At 38.1% G+C, this 20,723-nt stretch overlaps 2 pseudogenes; both read right to left on the reverse strand.

Moving 5' to 3' along the window:
* Positions 1-11,311: 11,311 nt before the first annotated feature.
* Positions 11,312-11,874, reverse strand: LOC102737971 (peptidyl-prolyl cis-trans isomerase A pseudogene; annotated as a pseudogene).
* A 2,221-nt stretch (positions 11,875-14,095) lies between these two features.
* On the reverse strand, positions 14,096-15,073 carry LOC102737673 (small ribosomal subunit protein eS4, X isoform-like; annotated as a pseudogene).
* Positions 15,074-20,723: the final 5,650 nt, after the last annotated feature.

Here is a 20,723-nt window from a genome sequence, read left to right on the forward strand (position 1 = left end):
CATACCAAAAATAACACTCACTTAGAGGGGGAAGCCCTCAATTAATTTTACTTAGAGAACAGAACCTTGAAATCACAGAATCTACCTAAAAATTTCAGGACGTTTATGTAAGCTCATTTGTTCATTTATTAGTTCATTCATTTACTCATTCAATAAATATATATTAAGTGCCAATTACAAGCCAAGGCCATGATAGGTATGGTGGCAAACAAAGCGGACACAATTCCTATATTCAGGGAGGTTAGACTTTAACAGGAAAGACAGACAATTAAACAAGCAAAAACAATAACATGTAATAACATGTACAGAATATATTGTATATTGAGCATTATATTAGAATGGTTTGGAAACAGTTGGGAAGAGCACTTAACCAATCTGGGGTTAGAAGGAAAGGTGAAAAAGTGGAAAGATTATCAAGTAGTGGGGACAGTTTATGCAAAAACTTGAAGGCAAGAAGTACCCAAAATGGAGAAAACTTAAAGTTCAAGATGAAACAGAGATTAGGCTCCAGAGGGGGATGGAAGTCAGGATATGAAAGATCTAATTTTTTTTAATGAACTGAATTGAATTTACATTAAATAAAATGCATACATTTAGGGCCAAAAAAATTCTGACAAATGTATACATGTGTAACCTACACTCCAATCAAGATATCGAACATTTCCATCTCCTGGGAAAGTTTGCTAGTGCCCCTTTGTAGTCATCTCCTCTCTTGCTCCCCTCACTTTCTGACTCAGGTAAAAACTGTTCTGCTTTTATTCACTTTTATGGTTTGATTTTACTTATTCTACAATTTCATGTAAGTAGAATTTTTTCATATGAATTCTTTTTTTTTACTCAGCATATCTGTGAAATTCCTCCATGTTTTATGTATCAATAGTTTCTTTTTTTTTTTTGCTGAGTAATATTTGATTTTATGATGTACTATAATTTGTTTATCCACTCATTTACTAGAACTCATTATTATTTCGGTTGTTTGACCACTGTAAATAAAGTGGCTATGAACATTTATGTACAAGTCTTCTTATGGACATAAGTTTTCATTTATTTTGCAGAAATACCCAAGAAAAGATTTGCTAGGTCATATTATAAGTATATTCAACTTTAGAGAAATTTGCAAATTGTTCTTAAAAGTGGTCATGCCATTTTATATCTCACCATAAATGTGTGAAAATTCTTGTTTTTCCATCCTTGCCAATACTTCATATTATCAGTTCTTTTAATTTTAGTCATTCTATAGTTATGAAATGGTATTTCATTATGATTTTATGTATTTCCAGCAATGACCAGTAATGTTGAACATCTTTTTACATGATTACTGGCCATTTTTATTTTGTCTTTTATAAAATTTGTTTACTTCACTTGCCATTTAAAAAATTGGGTTGATTGGGGGCACCTGGGCAGCTCAATCCATGACAGCTGGAAGCTGAAACTCTATTTAGATATTTAAGCAGAGAAGCAGAGTATCCTATTTGTACTTTAGAAGGATCACTCTGACTGTAATCACAAGTGAATTGGTGGGGAACGAGATTAGGGGCAGAAACACAACATGCGGCAGCGGCACAAATCTTGGGGAAAAATTACTTCTTCAATAAATATAAATTTAATGATCATTACATTCTAGGCATCATTCTCATTTTAGTATTAACTTACTTAATCATTACAAATCCTGTCATATAAGTACCATTATTACCTCCATTTTATAGATTGGAAAACTAAGGGACACAGAGGATAAGTAATTTGACCAAGGTACATAGTAGAGCTGGAATTGAACCTAGGTTGCCTGACTCCAGAGTCCATGATCTTTAATACATACAATGCCATGGTAAAGAAGCCTAGACTAAAGCAGTAGAAATGAGCAACCTTCACTTCAGACACTAATATCAGCAAACATTCTGGGTTTCTAGTGGGAATAGAATAAGAACTCAGGCATCTTGGGGGATTAGGAAAGGGATTCAAAGCAAAAAAGATTCTCAGCCTACAGTCTAGATAAAGAATCTCAAAAAGACATAAAATCATGAAATAAGTAATCGTGAAATTAACATACTGCAGGGGAACTCCTGAAGGGCTAAGCAGATATTGAGGAAAGTGACAACTGCAAGGAGAGGAAAGACTATAAATTATAAAATCAGAGTCTATTTTTATATGGGTTACATTTGACAAAAGTCAGTCATAGTCTTAAGAGCAACAACCAGCAAGTCTCTGATGAGAGCTTGCCTTATAATTTACGAAAAGTCATTTGTCTCTGAACCAACTTCCCCAGCCATAAAATGGGACTAAAGTTATAACAATCAAAAGCATACAACACTGAATTAATTTTCATTAAAAAAGGACCATGAAATTCTCTGTGAAAATGCACTTTGGTGCAACTGCTGAGGGAAAGAGCTGAAATGAATTAGGAAATAATAAACTTATATGAAAATTTGCCATTCTTGGGTCAAAGAATGAAACAAAATGTCTGTTATTTTGAAATAACTCTATTTGAGAAGTCAGAAAAAAATGGCAGCTAAGGCTAAAATTAAAATCTTCAGAAAGGTTGTGAGCTCAGAACATCTGGGTTTAGGTCAGCTTGTCATGTGTACCAAGTTAAGGGTGTCTTCTGAATTTTGGTGATAAAGAACCATTAAGATTAAAACATGCCATGTTGGGGTTAATATAGAGCATGAAATCATCCATAATACCTGGCTTGCTAAAATGTAACATGGAGGTCTTTGGGGGTGAGGGAAGGTTTCCGAGAAGGGCGCAGGCCTTTGGAATGCTGAGGTCTAGTGACTTCTCTGCCGTAGAAATGTGGCAGGAATTGCCATCCCCAAAGCTTTCTTAGCCCAAACAGCTGCCCTGTGATCTAAGAAATGTATGCATTGTCCCCTAGACTATGTTTAGCAGAACTCGTAGAACACTAGAACACACAGATTAGCATAGCAGATTAGCATATTGTATCTTTCCCATAAACAGATTCTCCTAATTCCAGTAAGACCCCTTGTCACAGATCACATGCTTGAGAAACAGTGATAAAGATTTATGATTATCCTGAAGGACCAGTAAAGGCAGGAGCAAAGAAGAGCAAAGGGTCTTCGTTTCTGAGCATTGACCCCCTTGCCTTCTCCTCTCTTTCACAGCAAAGTTTGGAGTAATCTTTCATCCATCGGTACAGGGATTGCTGGCCATTTCCGGCAATGCCATAAAAATTATGTTTTTAAAAGTGCTGTTCACATTCATCTATAGAAAATTGTGGCCTGCTGATCGCCCAAATATATGACTTAAGCCATCTGCTTCTTATGCTGATTTGAAAGAGAATGATATAAATGCCACTTACAGCAGTGATTGGTTTGCTGGGGAATTGATGTTCTTTATTAGTGTTTTAACTTGGGATAATTGGGAAAAGTATGCTTCAGGCATATTCTCAAAAAAAGTTCCACTGGCATGTCTCCTGGTAAAGATAGGTTTACCTGGAAGGGCACTAAGATGATAATAGCATGCCTAGTATGAAAAGAGAATGAGATTCACCACATTTATAGATTTCCAACTCTACTCAAGATATACATGCAATCCAGAGCTTCACATAAGAGACAGTGTAATAAAAATAGCACATATTTTGGTGAGAGACTAATCCAGATTAAATTTTGTTTATCTAATCTTGACCAAGTTATGTGAATTTTCTGAACTTTGGTTTCTTCATCCATTAAAAAAAGCTTCAATGACAGTAGTGGGTTGAATAGTTGTCCCCACATGTCCATGTTCTAACCCCCACAACCTATGAATATGACCTCATTTGGAAAAGGGGTGTTTGCAGATATAATTACATTAAATATCTTGAGGCATGATTCAAGATTTTCTGAGTCCAATGACGAGTGTCCTCATAAGAGACACACAGAGGAGAGACACAGGGAAAAGAGAAGGCCATGTGAAGATGAAGGTAGAGACAGGAATTATTCCACAAGCCAAGAAATGCTTGAGCCACATGAAGCTGAACGAGGCAAGGAAAGATATTCTGCTTAGAGTTTTCGAAGAGAGCACGGTCCTATAGATCTCTTGGTTTCCATGATTTGGCCTCTAGAACTATGAGAATATAGGTGAGTTTTAAGCCACCCAGTTTATGGTAATTTGTTATAGCAGAAAAAAAATACAGTGAACTTACAGGATCTTTGTAGGGAATGGAGATAGACCAGTACATAGCCCAAGTAAAGGTTTAATAAATATTAACTACTATGGTAACAATACACAATACTTTAAACACAAAGCAATGTTCTCGAAGTTACCAAGTTTCCCAACATATTTTTTTTCCTGTCACAAAAGGCCATATTTATGATGGTTCATCTTGAGGTATTGAAGGTATACATAGTCACAGAATATCTCATGGAACCAAGACCCAAGTGTCTTTTACTTTAATATAAGTTTATAAGGTGGGTGTCCAGGTTGTTTCTAAGGATGTTCAAAAGAAGCTAAGGAATCTTTAAGTCTAGGGATATCAAGAAACTTCAATTTTCTTGGCAGCTAATAGAAAATTCATATGCAAGAAGAGGGCTACCTTTATTAAACACAAGATTTTAAAAGCCCATTTCAGAGGAGAAGCTGTGCTTCCAGCATCTGAATAGAAATAGATGTGTTTTAGGTAAGACAAAAGGAAACACTTATTGATAACTCCAGAAAAATGAAGAAGGAATGAACTGGAAGCTAGAAAAGGCTCCAAGCTCAGAATCTAACCCCTCCTCCATAACCATCTTTAGGAAAACTACACACAATGAAAAATACGACTTGAGTGATTTCCTTCCTTCCTCTTTTCCACCCCTTCTGCCTTTCCTCCCTTCTTTCCTTCCCTTGTCTATTGCTCTTTTGGTAAAAAGTGCAGAGAGACTGGTCTTCAAATCCAGAGTAACATAAAACCGAGAGAGTGTTTGAAAGTAAGACTGCAAAGGCAAAATGATATATGTGTTAATTAGTCTTCAAAGTTAGGGTACAAGGGGAGGATTTGTGCAAAGAACTGCTGAAGATTAAGCTGAAGTTTTGATGTTCATTTTCTCTTTGTAAATCTCCATTCACCAAACACACAGTTCTGTACTGAAAACATTTTATCCATAAATTTCAAGATACCTGAAATGGAAATATTTTTCTGGGGTGGAAAATTAACTTCTGAGGTGGAAATATTTTTCACATTCAAAAATCTAGTTATAGAGTGTATTTTGGGGGGGGAAATACATGTCTTGAAAGACGGTTATTTTTAACTAAGATTATTGCAATTGAAACATGGTTATAATTGGTTAGAATCAGTTGTAGTAAAACCAATTGATCCACTTTGTGTATGTCCAATAAAGGATTGAATTATCAGCAAAATTATATTCTATATGTAATATGACATCTTTGAAATTTCTTTTTTTAAAAAGATTTATTGATTTTAGAGAGTGGGGAGAGAGTGCATGCAAATGGGGGGGAAGGGCAGAAGGAGAGAGAGAATCTCAAGGAGACTCCCTGCTGAGCACGGAGCTGACATGGGGCTTGATCTCAGGACCCTGAGATCATGACCTAAGCCAAAATAAGAGTCAGATGCTGAACTCACTGAGCCACCCAGGTGCCTCTTGAAATTTATTTCTTGATCAATCTATGGGGACTGATCACATCAAATACACATCGTATTATTAGAGAAATAGTACATGCTAAAATGTCTGAGTCTGTGGTAAATAAAACACAATTCAGGTAATATAGGGTAAAATATATATTAGAATTGGGAAAGGTTTTATGGCAGAGCAGTAGATTTGAATTAAACATTGAAGAAGACTGAAGACTGTCAGCAGAGTTAAATTTCATAAAACAAGCTAGTTAAACTCCCAGGATTGTAAAGATGAGGATAGGGAAGGGAGAAAGGGATATTAACATTCTCTTGCCTCACTGAGGACTATATTTGGATGAGAACTCACATGTTTGAATACAAAAATTATATTCAGCATTCACTTATCAAATGTGGGAAATGGCAAATGGATAAATGAAGGCCTAGCAACTATCTAGGGAGATAGAAGAAAAAAGAATAGGGGGTATATTCTCTGATACACATAGGCTCACAAGCAAGGAGCTAAACTGCAGTGGTATACTGAGAAATTGGAAAACATTTTAAAATGAAAATGTAGCCTCAGGTTGAAATTTTTGCCCCAAGTGGGTAGATTGGTTAGTCTGGACCCTTTGGAGACTTTTAAGCATTCCGAAATGCCTCCCATGGGTGTAGAGTGCCAAGAATGTGCACAAATTTGGTATTTAAAATTCTAGACTTGCATTTGCTAATCCAATTAAGTCTAGGTTTGCCAGACACAGGGGCTGATGTCCACTTCGAATCATGTAGCTGAAACAGAAAGACTCAAAGAATGTCTGAAGAAAACCCCATTTTGAGGCCTACAATGACTGTAAATAATTAAGGTCACTAACATTTCTTTGAAATTGATTATTGCTACTACCTTCAACCTCCCCCCCCAAAAAAAAGATTACGTAAAATGGACAAAGTAGGTAAGAAACTGTCAGTGTTGCAAATGTATTTTACTTTTAGAACGTTTTTATGTTATATTCATACCTTTATTCATACATTCCCATTCTTCTCAGAAGCGCCTACCTTATCTATTCCACTTAATTAAACCATCAACTTTTTTGTTCAAGTCCATTTCTAGTATTTTTTTATATTTCTAATGAAATCTTTAATCTCTCATATGATAGTGTGTGTACCTTATCATCCCAACAAGATGGTAAGCACCCTAAAAGAAGAGACCATATCATATACTTCTTTAATATCCTCTTGATGCCTAGTACTGTCATGTTAGACCCTGACTAATGTGTTGATTTGATTTTCATGAATTCAATTCCTATCTAGCATTCTTATATTAGCAGATGTTACTTTGCACTATTAGGGAATTTGCTTTATAGATAGACTGTATATGGAAATTGAAGCTCTTTAAACAAAGGTAGAAAGATAGGTTTGTTTCTTAAAATTCTGAAATCCTTAACTTCCTGTCAAACATGGCATATTGAACACATATTTAATCCCTGCAATGTCCAGAAATCAATACAAAGAAGTTTCTAAGAAGTATAAACCCCACAAGAAGAAAGAGTGGAAAAAATAAAGAAAACAAGAGATTTAAACATAATTTTGGAAGATGGAAAATAGGTAATTGAGTGGTCTCTAATATAACAGAGCAGATAAGTTAAAACTTAAGTCCCAACAGCAAGCAATGCCAAATAAGAGCAGGATAATTTATGCTGCAAAATCTAGAAATGGTGAGAAATTAGAGACACAAGATATCTATGAAAACAGGGAATGTCCTAGAACAAGATTAGCTGAGAAGGTGAATAAAGTCTGTCCCTTCATACTAACTAAACACCAGAATGTAATAACAGATTAGAAATCAAATATCAAATTTCTCAACAGCATAAAAAGCTAGATGATAACAAAGCAATGCCTTTCTAACTAAGGGCAAAAAAAAGAGATCTGTAACCCAGAGTTCAAAACCAAATTATCAGTGGAATAAATATATTTTCAGATATGTAAGGTAAAAAAAAAATTACCTTTGATGACATCTTTCTTAGGAAGCTAATGGAAAATATGGTATAACAACAACAACAAAAAAGACCCAAGAAATATGGGCTATAATATAAGAGAGAGCTAAAGGGTATTATTTCTGGGATGATGGTATAATGAAGTGCTAGAAAGATGAGGAAGTCCAAGGGTGACAAGAGGCAACAGGTCTAGATGGACTCTGAAAAACAAACTGAGGGTTCTAGAGGGGAAGGGGGTGGGAAGATGGGTTAGCCTAGTGGTGGGTATTGAGGAGGGCACATTCTGCATGGAGCACTGGGTGTTATGCACGAACAATGAATCATGGAACACTTCATCTAAAACTAATGATGTAATGTATGGGGATTAACATAAGAATAAAAAAAAATCTTAAAAAAAAAAAAGGCAACAGGTCTAGACAACACCCTGTCCAGATTGGAGCAAAAGTACAGAGGGTTCTAGAAGGGATGGCTTTTCAAGAAAACAAATTAAAAAAAAAAAAAGAACTGACAGTTTACCTGATGCATTTGACCATATTAAAAAAAAATGTAGGACTGATTTTAAAATGCATTTGGAGAGTTTGAAAAGAACTAATGATATAGGTACACAGGCAACTACAGAAGAACCAAATAGGAATAATGAAAGAAAGAAAGAAAAAGAAAGAAAGAAAGAAAGAAAGAAAGAAAGAAAGAAAGAAAGAAAGAAAGAAAGAAAGAAAGAAAAATGAGAAAAAAGTTATATAAGCAAAGAAAATAATCATAGTATACAACATGGTTCGACAATATTTTCATGGCTATAATAATATAAACACTGAATACTGACCTATCCCAAAACTGAAAAAACTATATAGGGAAAAGGTGGAAGGGAAATGAGAACATATATGTAGCCTACAAGAGAGATACATGATAGAGTTGTATCATTACATTCTCTGGAGGAAATTAACAGATAATATCTAAAACTGGAAAAAAAAATCCTGAATGGCAGTATAAACATATTACTTAGGTATACTATAAACAAAGATAAAAGAATTAAAAGTAATTACCATGGGAGAGCAGGAGTCAGAGGTAGGAAAGGGAAAGGAAAAGAACACTATTTCTTTTATAAACTTGTGCCAATATTTGTCTTTTAAACTGTGTATATGTATTACTTTGGAGAATAAAATTATGTTACAAAACAGTAAAATCAAAGAAAAGAAAAGCAGAACAAAATTAAGAAACAAGCCCATAAAATTTTGAAATCTCCAAATATTGAATATACTATGATTTAAACTTATAGTAAAATAAACCATAGGTTAAATGGGTTTCTTTAAAAGCAAGGAGGTTTTCCTGATTTTATAAATTGCCAGATTCCTGGCATTTCCAGAGAAGGGATACTATGATAATCAAAGTTCTGATCTAACACATAAACCAGATGACACTATGTCCAAAGCCTGCAGTCCAATGATTTTCTTACATGGAGTCAAGCCACAGTCCTTGGAATAACCATCACCATTCTGGAAGAACGGTACCCCAACCTCCCTGACTTCATCTCCAAATCCTTTCCCTTGCTCATTCTACTCTAGCCCTGCAGTATTCCTTGTTTCTTGACCATACACAGCACATTCTGCTGCAGGGCCTTTGCATTTGCTGTTTTCTCTGCTTAGAATAATCTTCTCTCAGATATGTCTGTGGATCTCTCTTCATTTCTTCCAGATCTCCTCTATGACAGAGGAATCCCCTGGCCATTTTCTATAAAATAGTACTTCCCACCTCCCGTACATACGTATCTCCCTTTAATACTGTTTTATTTTTCTTCAAGGCCCTTTATCACCACTTGGGCTGATAAGAATACCTTGAGGGTTAGAGTTGAACAAATACAAAAAAATGAGAGAACTCCAGGGAAGCAAAGGAAACAAAGCTGAAGAGGTAAGCATGACAAGAAATGTTTAAGGGACAGTGAATAGACCCATCCGACTGATAATGGAATTACATTTGAGAGGTGAGGTTGAGACAAATTAGTAAAACAGTTGTGGTTCAGTTCTGGAGAATCTTTATGTCTTTTTTCCTATAGGACCACATGTATATATACATTGGAAGTTTTCAATCAGGATTTAATATGAAAATATTTTAGTGATATGAGCTGGTACTAATAAATATGACAGGTTAGGGAAGGAGGTTGGAAGCTTAGCAACCAGTTAGCAGGCAATGGCTCAGGTAGAGGTCGTGTCAAATATAACAGAAAAGCTGAAAAGAAAGTTGGAAGTATCGTTCTGTCCTAATTGTATTTTGGGATGACACTGAGGTTTTAAAGAGGAAATGATGAGCCGGAAAATACAAATATAGAAAAAAATCAGGGCTATCAATTCAGATAGGGAAATTTATCTGTTTAGAAATGATAATTATAGTGAGAGAAGAAGACTTCTGAGAAAGACTGTAAAGAGAGTAGAGTACTTCAGATTGCACCTTGGGAAATGTCACCTTGGGAAACTGGGGGCAGAAAGAAGAGCCAAGAAGGCAGAAAAGAAGTTGTTGAAGAAGTGAATGAAAAAATAGGCCACTGTTATGTTGTGGAAGCTAGAAAAAAAGGAAAATTTCTTAAAGAAGGTGATGCTATGTGGCTTCAAGTGCTGCATAAAAGTAAAAGGGAATGAGTGAAAAAGTCCTTGAGGTTAATCAAGGTTTAAGATCCTGAAAAAAAAAGAAAAACAAAAACAAAAATGAATTGCAGCAGACCCTTAACATTGTCTAAGACTTAATTTCTCAAGTTTCCATGATAACATATTACTTATCAACTCTAAAAATTGGGGATTTTAATGTCTACTTGATAGAGTTGTTAGAAGAATTAAGTAAGTTACTATATTAAAATATAAATGGAAAATCTGTGTTCAGATCAGATTCTAGACAAGTGGATAGACACAGTCATTAGATAAATGTTCTGGTTATCTACTGTTGTGTAATAAGCCATCTCAAACTCCGCAGCTGAAAGGAAACCCAAATGTTTCATTATGATTCTCTCTCAGGAGCCTGGGGGTTGACTGGGCTCAGCTAGGCAGTTTTTGCTCAGGGTATCTTATTTGGTTATAGTCAGACAATGGCTGGGGACTGGAGTCATCTTACGTGTCTGGTAGTTAATGCTGGCCTTTGGCTGAGACTTCAGCTGGAATACTGTTCAAAACACCTAGACATGGACTCTCCATATGGCCTGGAATTCCTCACAGCGTGGGGCTGGGTTCCAAAAGAAAGCATCCCAAGAGGAAAAGAGACAGATCACCTTATAGCATCTGGCCTTGGATATAATGTGATATCATTTCTGCCATATTCTATTTGTTAAAAGCAAGTCATTAAGGCCAGCCCTTATTCATGGGAAGAATTAGATTCCACTTCTTGATGGGAAGAATAGCAAAGAATTTGTGGATATATTTAAAATTACCACAGTAAGTGACTTTTTTTTTTCAGGAATACATATTTATTTATTTTTTTATTATGTTATGTTAATCACCATACGTTACATCATTAGTTTTTGATGTAGTGTTCCATGATTCACTGTTTGCGTATAACACCCAGTGAATGGAGCACTGGGAGTAAGTGACTTTCTCTTAACCACAGACCGGCATGTTTTTGTTGTTGTTGTTGTTGTTGTGGTTTAGGTTTTATTTCATCATCATAAACTGAACTCTGCAATCCAGCTAGACCTGGGGATAAGGAACCATGGAGCCTGCAAAGATTCTGGGATATTTTGAGGAGGTGGGGGTGGAAGGGTGCTCTCCCGAGCTACAGAAGGAATGGTCTGGTAGTTAAGATAAAACACAAGTCAGATTTATTAGATCTGTCCACAGTCAGCAATGGTGATCTTCTTGTTGGTCTTGCCGTTCCTGGATCCAAAGTGCTCCATGGCCTCCACGATGTTCATGCCTTCTTTGACGTTGCGAAAGACTACAAGCTTGCCATCCAACCACTCGGTCTTGGCAGTGCAGATGAAGAACTGGGAACCGGTCACGTTGGGTCCAGCGTTGACATGGACAGGATGCCAGGACCCGTGTGCTTCGGGATGAAATTCTCATCATCAAACTTCTCCCCATAGATGGACTTCCCTCCAGTGCCGTTTTGGCGTGTGAAGTCCGGCACAGAAATCCCGGAATAATCCTGTGAAAGCAGGAACCTTTATAACCAAGTCCTTTCTCCCCAGTGCTCAGGGCACGGAAGTTCTCTGCTGTCTTTGGAACTTTGTCTGCAAACAGCTCGAAGGAGACGCGGCCCAAGGGCTCGCCGTCCACGGCGATGTCGAAGAACACGGTGGAATTGACCATGGCTGGGCGGCGAGGGCGGCTCCGGGGCGGTGGCGTCTGCAAGGCCCACAGCCCTGCATGTTTAATGTAAATTCATGCCTCAGCAGAATTATCAACTCTTACAAAGACCTTGGAGAATACTTATAATTATCTGAATCTGTGAATATTAAATCTATATATTCAAAGTGTTTACTATATTTAAAAATACAATATTAAGGAGTTGTTGAAGCTTCTGTTCCCTCCCCTCGGAGGTGGCAGTCTGACCATGAGATGTGGAGGTGGAAGTATGCCCAAGGGCCAAAGAGATGGCAGAGAAGCTGAAAAAGAAACATGAGGCTGAGATCTTGACGACGTGGCTGGTATGGTTGGAAGACTGGTTAAATACAGGTGAAACTGAGCATGTTAGTAAATATTTTGAGGCTAGAGAAGGGATTTACAAATATAGAAAGCAAGAGTGTTTGAAAATGTTTAGGTCAGTGTGTTAGGTGCTAGCTGGGAATTGACAGTATTGGTGTGCTGGTGGAAACTCATTTTTTAAAACACACACATATACATACATATACACATACATAGGTAGAATTAAAAGCATAGATATATGTGTATGTAAATACATATACAGATACTTTTCCTACCTTTTTCTGCTGAGTGGATCTAGCAACAATACCATCCCAATAACAATAAGCACTTTAAACACCAAGATCTTCAATTCTAAACACCATCTTTTCCTAAAAGAACCCAGACCTTCTTAGAGAAACAGCTAAATTTCAGTGCTGGGGAAAGAAAGTATAAAGTGAGCCTGGGATAGCTTGTTATGCCAGAAAAAAAGTTCCTAAAAGAAAATGCAAGCATGTCAAGTGACACAGATATCAGTTTAAAGTGGCTGTCACAAACCAAATCTGAGACAATTTGAGCACCAAAATAATGATGGTTATATATGAAATCCATTGAAAAAACAAGAATCTATACATTCATACTGATATAAATGAATGAGAGAGAAGGAACATAATGGTTAATTTTATGTGTCAACTTGACTGGGCCACAGGGTGCCTCGATATTTGGCCCACCATTATTCTGGGCATGTCTGTGAGGGCATTTCTGGATGAAATTAATGTTTGAATTGGTAGACTGAGGACTGCAGATTGCTCTACCTAAAGTGTGTGGGCTTTATCCAATCCACTGGAGGCCTGACTAGAAAAAGAAAAGGACTTGGATTGGAACTTACACCATTAGTAATCAGATTCAGGCCAAAATTACACCAAGAGTTCTCCTGAGTCTCCAAGCTTACCGCAGACTGTGGGACTTCTCAGCCTCAGTAACAACATAAACCAATTCCTTATGATCTCTTTATACCTGTGTGTGTGTGTGTGTGTGTGTGTGTGTGTATCTTGCATCCTATTGGGTTCTGTTTCTCTGGAGAACCCAGATTAGAACAGAATTTTAAGGATGATTTTTCTGGGTTGATTCGAGGCTTTCCAGAATTGCATCTCTAACCTGATTAAATTTAGAGACACTAATGATTCTATTTCCAGAAGTAAATATGGCACCGATAGTCCATGATACTATTGGACTCCTAATCAACCATTTATAAGAAGCAAGGGGCTGAGAAACTGTGCATATTATACTTTTGAACATTTCTGGAAAACCGAGAAATATATTGAGATTTCTGTTGCTCCCAGTTAGCTGGACAAAACAGTGAAAGAAAAGGATGAACTCAGGGATTCAAATTCTCAGCTCAGGCATAAAAACCTGAAAGTTTCTTTGGGTGCTCTGAAAAGAGATCCCTATTTCCAATACTGCAGGACTGAGATTGCTGAAACTAAAACACATAATCTCATCCTGCATCTGGCTGAATTACACCATAATTTGAACACCCACTCTCACAGGGTGTTTACTGTTAAAGTAGGTACACTGATGGGGAAAGAATGGGATCCTGTAAGTTGGAATAAAGATGTGTGGGAAGACTGATGAAGCTAGGGACATTGAGCCCCTAAATTCTGAGGAGTCTTCTTTGACAGTGAAAGAAGCCTCTCCACCCCCTCACAATCAGGAGAAACGGCCTCCCCACCCCAGCAGTAGTGGCTTCCCCACTATTAGCGGTAGCGGCAGCTTCTCTACCCACTCCACCCTCGCCCTGTTCTGAGGGGATTAACCCTGCCTTGTCTGAGGAAATTGTAATGGCCTCCTCTGATGTAGCTGCCATGCAAGACAATGCTGATTCTCCTCATGACCCACTCCCACAAACCCTCTTTGTTTTTTGACCTATAACTAGACTCATTGTGTGTGTGTGTGTGTGTGTGTGTGTGCTGTATGACCTTTAATTAAGTATAAAGACTTCCAATCACCTTCCAATCACATCATGTCAGGGACCATTTTACCCACTGCTCTGTTTGGCTGCCAGTCTCTTGTCTCTCTCTTCAGCAATGGTAAGGCAGATACCCTTTCCACAAGCAAAAGAAATCCATGGTTTGTTGCCGTTGCCAATAACAAAAATGTTGGAGAGTCAGGTGGCAAAGCTGTTGCCATTGGCATCTTTCACATGAACTACATCAAAAGAACCAGGGTGTCTCTCTCTGTTGGTGATCACACCGATTCTTCCCAGGTTAGCACCTCCAGTTACCATACACAGATTACCAGTTTCAAACTTGATTAAATCAGTAATCTTTCCAGTGTCCAAATCAATTTGAATGGTGTCATTCACCTTGATGAGGGGATCAGGATAGCAGATGGTGCGAGCATCATGAGTCACCAGATGAGGGATTCCTTTTGTCCCCACAAAGATCTTTCTCACTTTGCACAACTTATACTTGTCCTCCTCAGGTGTAATCCAATGAACAGCAAAATGACCCTTGGTGTCATAGATCAGATGGAAATTCTCCCTAGTCTTGTCAATGCTGATGATATCCATAAAACCAGCAGGGTGAGTTATATCAGTTCAGACCTTGCCATCAAACTTAATAAAATGCTGCACACAGATCTTCTTTACTTTATCTCCTGTTAGGGCATACTTAAGTCTGTTCCTTAGGAAAATGATGAGAGGGAGACATTCTCTCAGCTTATGGGGACCAGTAGATAGACGAGGAGCAAACACACTGGTCAGTTTATCCAGCATCCAATGCTTTGGAGCTGCTACATTCTTCAGATACTTCTTGGGACCACAAGCCATGGCTGCACTAGGCACGAAAAGAGGCTATAACTAGACTCATTGCAGCAGGCCCCTAAAGGTGAGGTATGAAGTATAACTCATGAGGAAGTATACTATATTCCAAAAGAACTATTTAAGTTTCCTAATTTATAGAGACAGAAATTTGTGGAGTATGTGTGTGAAACAATATTGAGGGTGTGGGATAATGTTGGAAGGAACATAAATTTGGATCAGGGTAAATTTATTGATAAAATCTCACTAAGCAGAGATTCTGCATTTAATGTTGCAGATTGGGGATTTAGGAAAGACTCTCACAGTTTGTTTGGTTGGCTGAAACATGGACTAAAATGCGGCCTATAGTGAACAAATTGGAAATGCCAGACCTGCCTAAGTTTAATGGAAAAGGATTCAAAGCCTTAGAAAAATTGGAATGTTAGAGTAAATTTGTCATTTAAGACCTACTCACTCACACTGGGAAGGTTTTAAAGGCTTGCCTTTCACCATTACTGTGAGAAATAAATTGTTAAGGAGAATCCTGGCATCCTTGAAGAACTCTATGATAGTTCCTCTCTATAGGTTAGACCTTACAATGAGAACTAGTCACTGAATTGGGAAATCAAAATGCAATGGGAGTAATTGAGTTTCAGGCAGGCAGGGGCCAAGTAACAGCAGTCAGTCACCAAAGGCAAGTTTGGCATGGTTATGATAATGGGTGACAGAAACAAAGCAGCAATTAGAATAGTCTGATTTACATAAACCTATGGCATTGAGTATTTGATTGTGGTGTTCCTAAAAGTGGAATAGATATTAAAAAAAAAAAAAAACAAGAACTAAATTCTACTTGATCTGTATAAGCAGAAAAATTCTAGGTCAAGTGAACAAAAGTTTAACCTGAACATAAAAACAGACAGTCACAGCCCCTCAATCAATTCCCAGACTTGAGCCAGTTTACTGACCCAGAAGCTGAATGAAGCGGAGGCCTGACAAAAATTTATACTGGTAATATTTCTTCCATCCCTCTTTAAAGGGACCTACAGCTTTTTATCAGGGTAACTCATTGGGGAAAAGTAAATAATCAAGTCTTTCTGGACTATTGGACACTGGCTCTGAACTGACATGAATTCCAGGAGATGTAAATGTCATTGTAGACCACCAGGCAGTGCAGGGGTTTATGGAGATCAAATGATCAATGGAGTATTAGCTCAAGTCCATCTCATAGTAGGCTCTGTGGGTCCTCAAACCCATCCTGTGGTTAATTCCCCAGTTCCAGAATACGTAATTGGAATAGACACACTCAGCCACTAGCAGGATCCCCACATTATTTCCCTGACCTGTGGAGTTAGGGCTATTATTGTGGGAAAGGCCAAGGGAAGTCTCTAGAACAAAGTGGCCGTGGTGGCAGGGATGGAGGTTATGCATGGGCTTAGGAACATGGACTTCCACTTACCAAAGTCAACCTGGCCACAGCCGCAGCTGAGTGTCCAATCTGCCAGCATCAACAACTAACACTGAGTTCCTGATATGGTGCATGGCAGCTTGATTACACTGGACCACTTTTATCATGGAAGGGGAGCATTTTATTCTTACTTGAATTGACATTTACTTTATATGGATTTGCGTTCCCTGCATGCAATTATTCTGCCAAAACTACCATCCATGGATTTACCAAATGCCTTATCCACCATCGTGGTATTCCACATAGCATACTTCTGATTAAAGAACTCACTTCAGAGCAAAAGAAGTGTAGCAATGGGCCCATGTTCATGGAATTCACTGGTCTTACCATCTTTCTCACTATCCTGAAGCAGCTATTTTGATATAATGGTGAAATGGTTTTTTGAAGACTCAGTTACAACACCAGTTAGGTGGAAATACCTTGCAGGGCTGGAGTAAGGTTCTCCAGAAGGTTATATATGCTCTGTGTCAGCATCCAGTATATGGGTCCAGGAGTCAAGGGGTAGAAGCGGGAGTGGCACTTCTCTCTATTACTCCAAGTGCCCCACCCACTAGCAAAATTTTTACTTCCTCTTCCCATGATATTATGCTCTGCTGGCCTAGAGGTCTTAGTTCCAAAGGGACAGGTGCTTCTAGCAGGCGACACAGCAATGATTCCATTGAACTGGAAGTTAAGACTGTCATCTAGCCCCTTTGGGCTTTCTCGTTGTGAATCAACAGGCAAAGAATAGGCAGTTACTATACTGTTTGGGGTGACTGATCCTGATTACCAAAGAAAATTTGGACTGTTAGTCCACAACGGAGGTAAGGAAGAGTATGTCTGGAATATGCAAGACCGCTTGGGGCATTTCTTAGTATGACCTTTACTTGTGAGTAAGGTCAATGGAAAACTATAACAACCCAATCCAGGCAGGACTGACTAATGACCCATACTCTTCAGGAATGAAGGTTTAAGTTACTCCACCAGGTAGCAAACCATAACCAGTTGAGGTGTTTGTTGATGGCAAAGGAAGTGGACTGAGTAGTGGAAGAAGTTAATTATAAATATCAACCATTACCATGTGAGCAGTTATAGATATGAGGACTGTAATTGTCATGAGTTTTTCCTCCTTATTTTATTATATACTGGTATATAAAATCTTTCTTTTCTTCCCTCTCTTATGCCCTTATAAGATTTATTTTTATATCATAGCAATTAAGTATTATTAACTTTGTATAGTAATACTTTGTTAAGTATTGGTTTTTTAAAAAGATTTTATTTATTTATTTGTGAGGAAGAAAGAGAGAGAGTGAGCACAAGCAGGGGGAGTGGCAGGCAGAGGGATAAGCAGGTTCTCTGCTGAGCAAGGAGCCCAATGTGGGACTCCATCCTAGGACCCCGGGATCACGACCTGAGCTGAAGGCAGACACTGAACCAACTGAGCCACCTAGGAGTCTCCTTCATTAATTATTGTATTTAAATTACTCATTATCAAGGAGAAGATTACACATCACTCAAAGACTCTACCTCCTCTTCTGAGAAAGGGGTTAGTGTGGTTTTGGTTGTGTGCAGGACAGGTGTACTATGTTAGGTGGGATTTTGACCTTGTTATTGCCTTTATTTGGAGATTCAGTACAGTTTAAGGAGATTTGCCTGGGTTCCAAGTTGACCAGGATTGGACCTAATGATGGTTAATTTTATGTGTCAACTTGACTTGGCCACAGTGTGCCCAGATATTTGGTTAAACATTACTCTGGGTGTGTCTGTGAGTGTGTTTCTGGATGAGATGAACATTTGAATCAGCAGAATGAATAAAACAGACTTCTTAATGTGGATTGGCTTTATCTGATTTGTTGGAGGCCTGACAGAAAAAAAAAGGCAGAGAAGGGAGGATTCACTTTCTCTGCCTGTCTTTGAGCTGGGACATTGGCCTTCTCCTGCCTTTGGATTCAGACTTAGACTAGAACTTATACTATTGGCTCTTCTGGTTATCCAGACTTTGAACTCAGACTGGACCTTATACCATTAGCTTTCCCGGTTCTCAGGCCTTTAGACTCCAAAAGGAACAATATATACCATTGGCTCTTCTGGGTATCCAGATTGCTGACTGCAGATCAGCAGACTTCTCAGCCTTCATAACCACAGGAGTCAATTCCTTGTAATAAGTCTTTTTACATGTATTTATTCTTGTCTTAATCTGTTATTTGCTATAATAGAATACCATAGACTGGGCTGCTTAAATAACAAATGTTCTGGAGGCTAGGAGTCTGAGATAAGGATGCCTGTATGGTTGAGTTCATGGTTAGGGTTCTTTTCCTGGTAAAGTCCTCACCTGCCCTTCCTTGGTGTGTGCACAGAGAGACAGAGATCCCATGTCTCCTCTTCTTTTTATAAGGGCACTAATACCATCATGAGTGCCCTACCCTTATGACCTAATATAACTGTAATTACCTCCTTAAGGCCCCACTTCCAAATACTATCACAATGGGGATTAGGGTTCCAAGATATGAATTTTGGAGGGATACAAATATTCAGTCTATAGCAACTCTGCTTCTCTGAAGAATCCAGACTAACACAAAGGAATACCTTACTGGTATGATGCCAAATAATAAATATAGATTTGGCAACATAGTGGTGGTTTATTCCGAAGAGATTCTTGAGTTAATACTAAGGCTGCTAGATGGAGCTTTGCTTTAGAAAAAGATATTAACATAAACTTAGAATGCCTCTCCAAACCCCAAATACTTGGGGGAATTATCAAGGGAGAAAATGGTGACTTTACAGTGGAGCAAAGTGGCAGACAATAACATGCTTGGTGAGGGATGGTTAGGTACTGTGCATACCCTAATGTCACACACACAAAAGAGCATAGCCTTACTTCTGTAGTATTTCTGCCAAGAAAGCTGGACCTGATACTGATCCCAAGGAAACATCAGATGGCCCCAGGTTGAGCAACACCCTTCAAAATGAAAGTCCTTACTATTTTAAAAGTCAAGATCAGGGGTACCTAGGTGGCTCAGTTGGTTAAGAGTCTGTCTTCAGCTCAGGTCGTGATCCTGGGGTCCTGGGATTGAGCCCTGTGTCGGGCTCCCTGCTCAGCAGGGAGTCTGTTTCTCCCTTTCTCTCTCCCTCAGCAACTCCCTTCTGCTAGTGTTTGCTATCTGTCTCCATTCTCTCTCTCAAATAAATAAAAAAAAAAAAGTCAAGATCATGAAAACCAGGGAAACACTAAGGAACTGTTCTGGGTTGAAGAGCCTAAAGAGATATGACAACTAAATGTAGCTTATGAACTGAATTGGATGCTAGACCAGAAAGGAACAAGAGATATAACTGGTACAGTTGGTGAAATCCAAATACAGCCTGTGGGTTGGATAACAGTGTTGTATGACTATTGATTTCTTTAAATGTTGGCATTTAGTAATGTAGGAGAGTATTCTTATTTTTCGAAAAATACACACTGGAGGATTAAAAAGAGAGAGAGAGAGAACAAATGCGGTAGAATGTTAACATTTGGAGAACTTGTGTGAGAGAATATGGAAGGATTTTTTTTTTGTATTGTAATTTTTCTCCCAGTTTGAAATTATTTCAAGATAAATAATATAAAAAGGGGTTTTTAGAAATGTATATCTTCTACCAAATTTTCTTGATCCACCGCCAAATTAATCTATGTATTCATTTATCTTTATTCCTTTCTCCTTATTCCACCACTAAATCATCCATGCTTTCCCCCACAATTTCCATTTATCTCTTTCAAGAAAATACTGAGATTCATTAAACCAGACACAGAAAAAAAGATGCACCCTGATTCTTGGCAAATTGTCTTTATGCATATCCTCCCTTTGTCCCCTTCTTAACTTTGGGAGTAGTGCCTGAAACTGAGCAGAGACTGTATACATTTGTATCCAATTCCTCATTTTCAACAACTACATAGGCCAGATTCAGTATACGCATTTAATTCAGGGAACTCCCAAATATTGGGGGCTGAAGTATGACCAAGTATATCTATAATCACACTGAGCAACAAAATCATTCCAGTATAAGAACATGCCACTGACTCAAGGAACCTAGTAGCTTCAAAAAGCAAGAAGCTAAAATATGGAAAAATATCACATTCTTCTCAGATGCCCCTAAGTCTAAAACTGGTGATGTCCGGTGGCATTTGCCATGACCACAAAAAATGTTCCTTCTTTCCAGAAATGCACATTCTTTTGATCCTTATGAAACTGCACCTCTCCAATCCAAATCAGAACCCAGACCGTGGGCTTAGGAGACTGTTTTGATAACAACCAAAAAATTCAGAATGTTTTACAGACACCATACTGGGAAGGATCCAATAAAGGAAATAACTTTACTC

Source organism: Leptonychotes weddellii, chromosome 7 (genome assembly GCF_054177405.1).
Source record: "Leptonychotes weddellii isolate Sample4059 chromosome 7, ASM5417740v2, whole genome shotgun sequence".
NCBI classification, from domain to species: domain Eukaryota; kingdom Metazoa; phylum Chordata; class Mammalia; order Carnivora; family Phocidae; genus Leptonychotes; species Leptonychotes weddellii.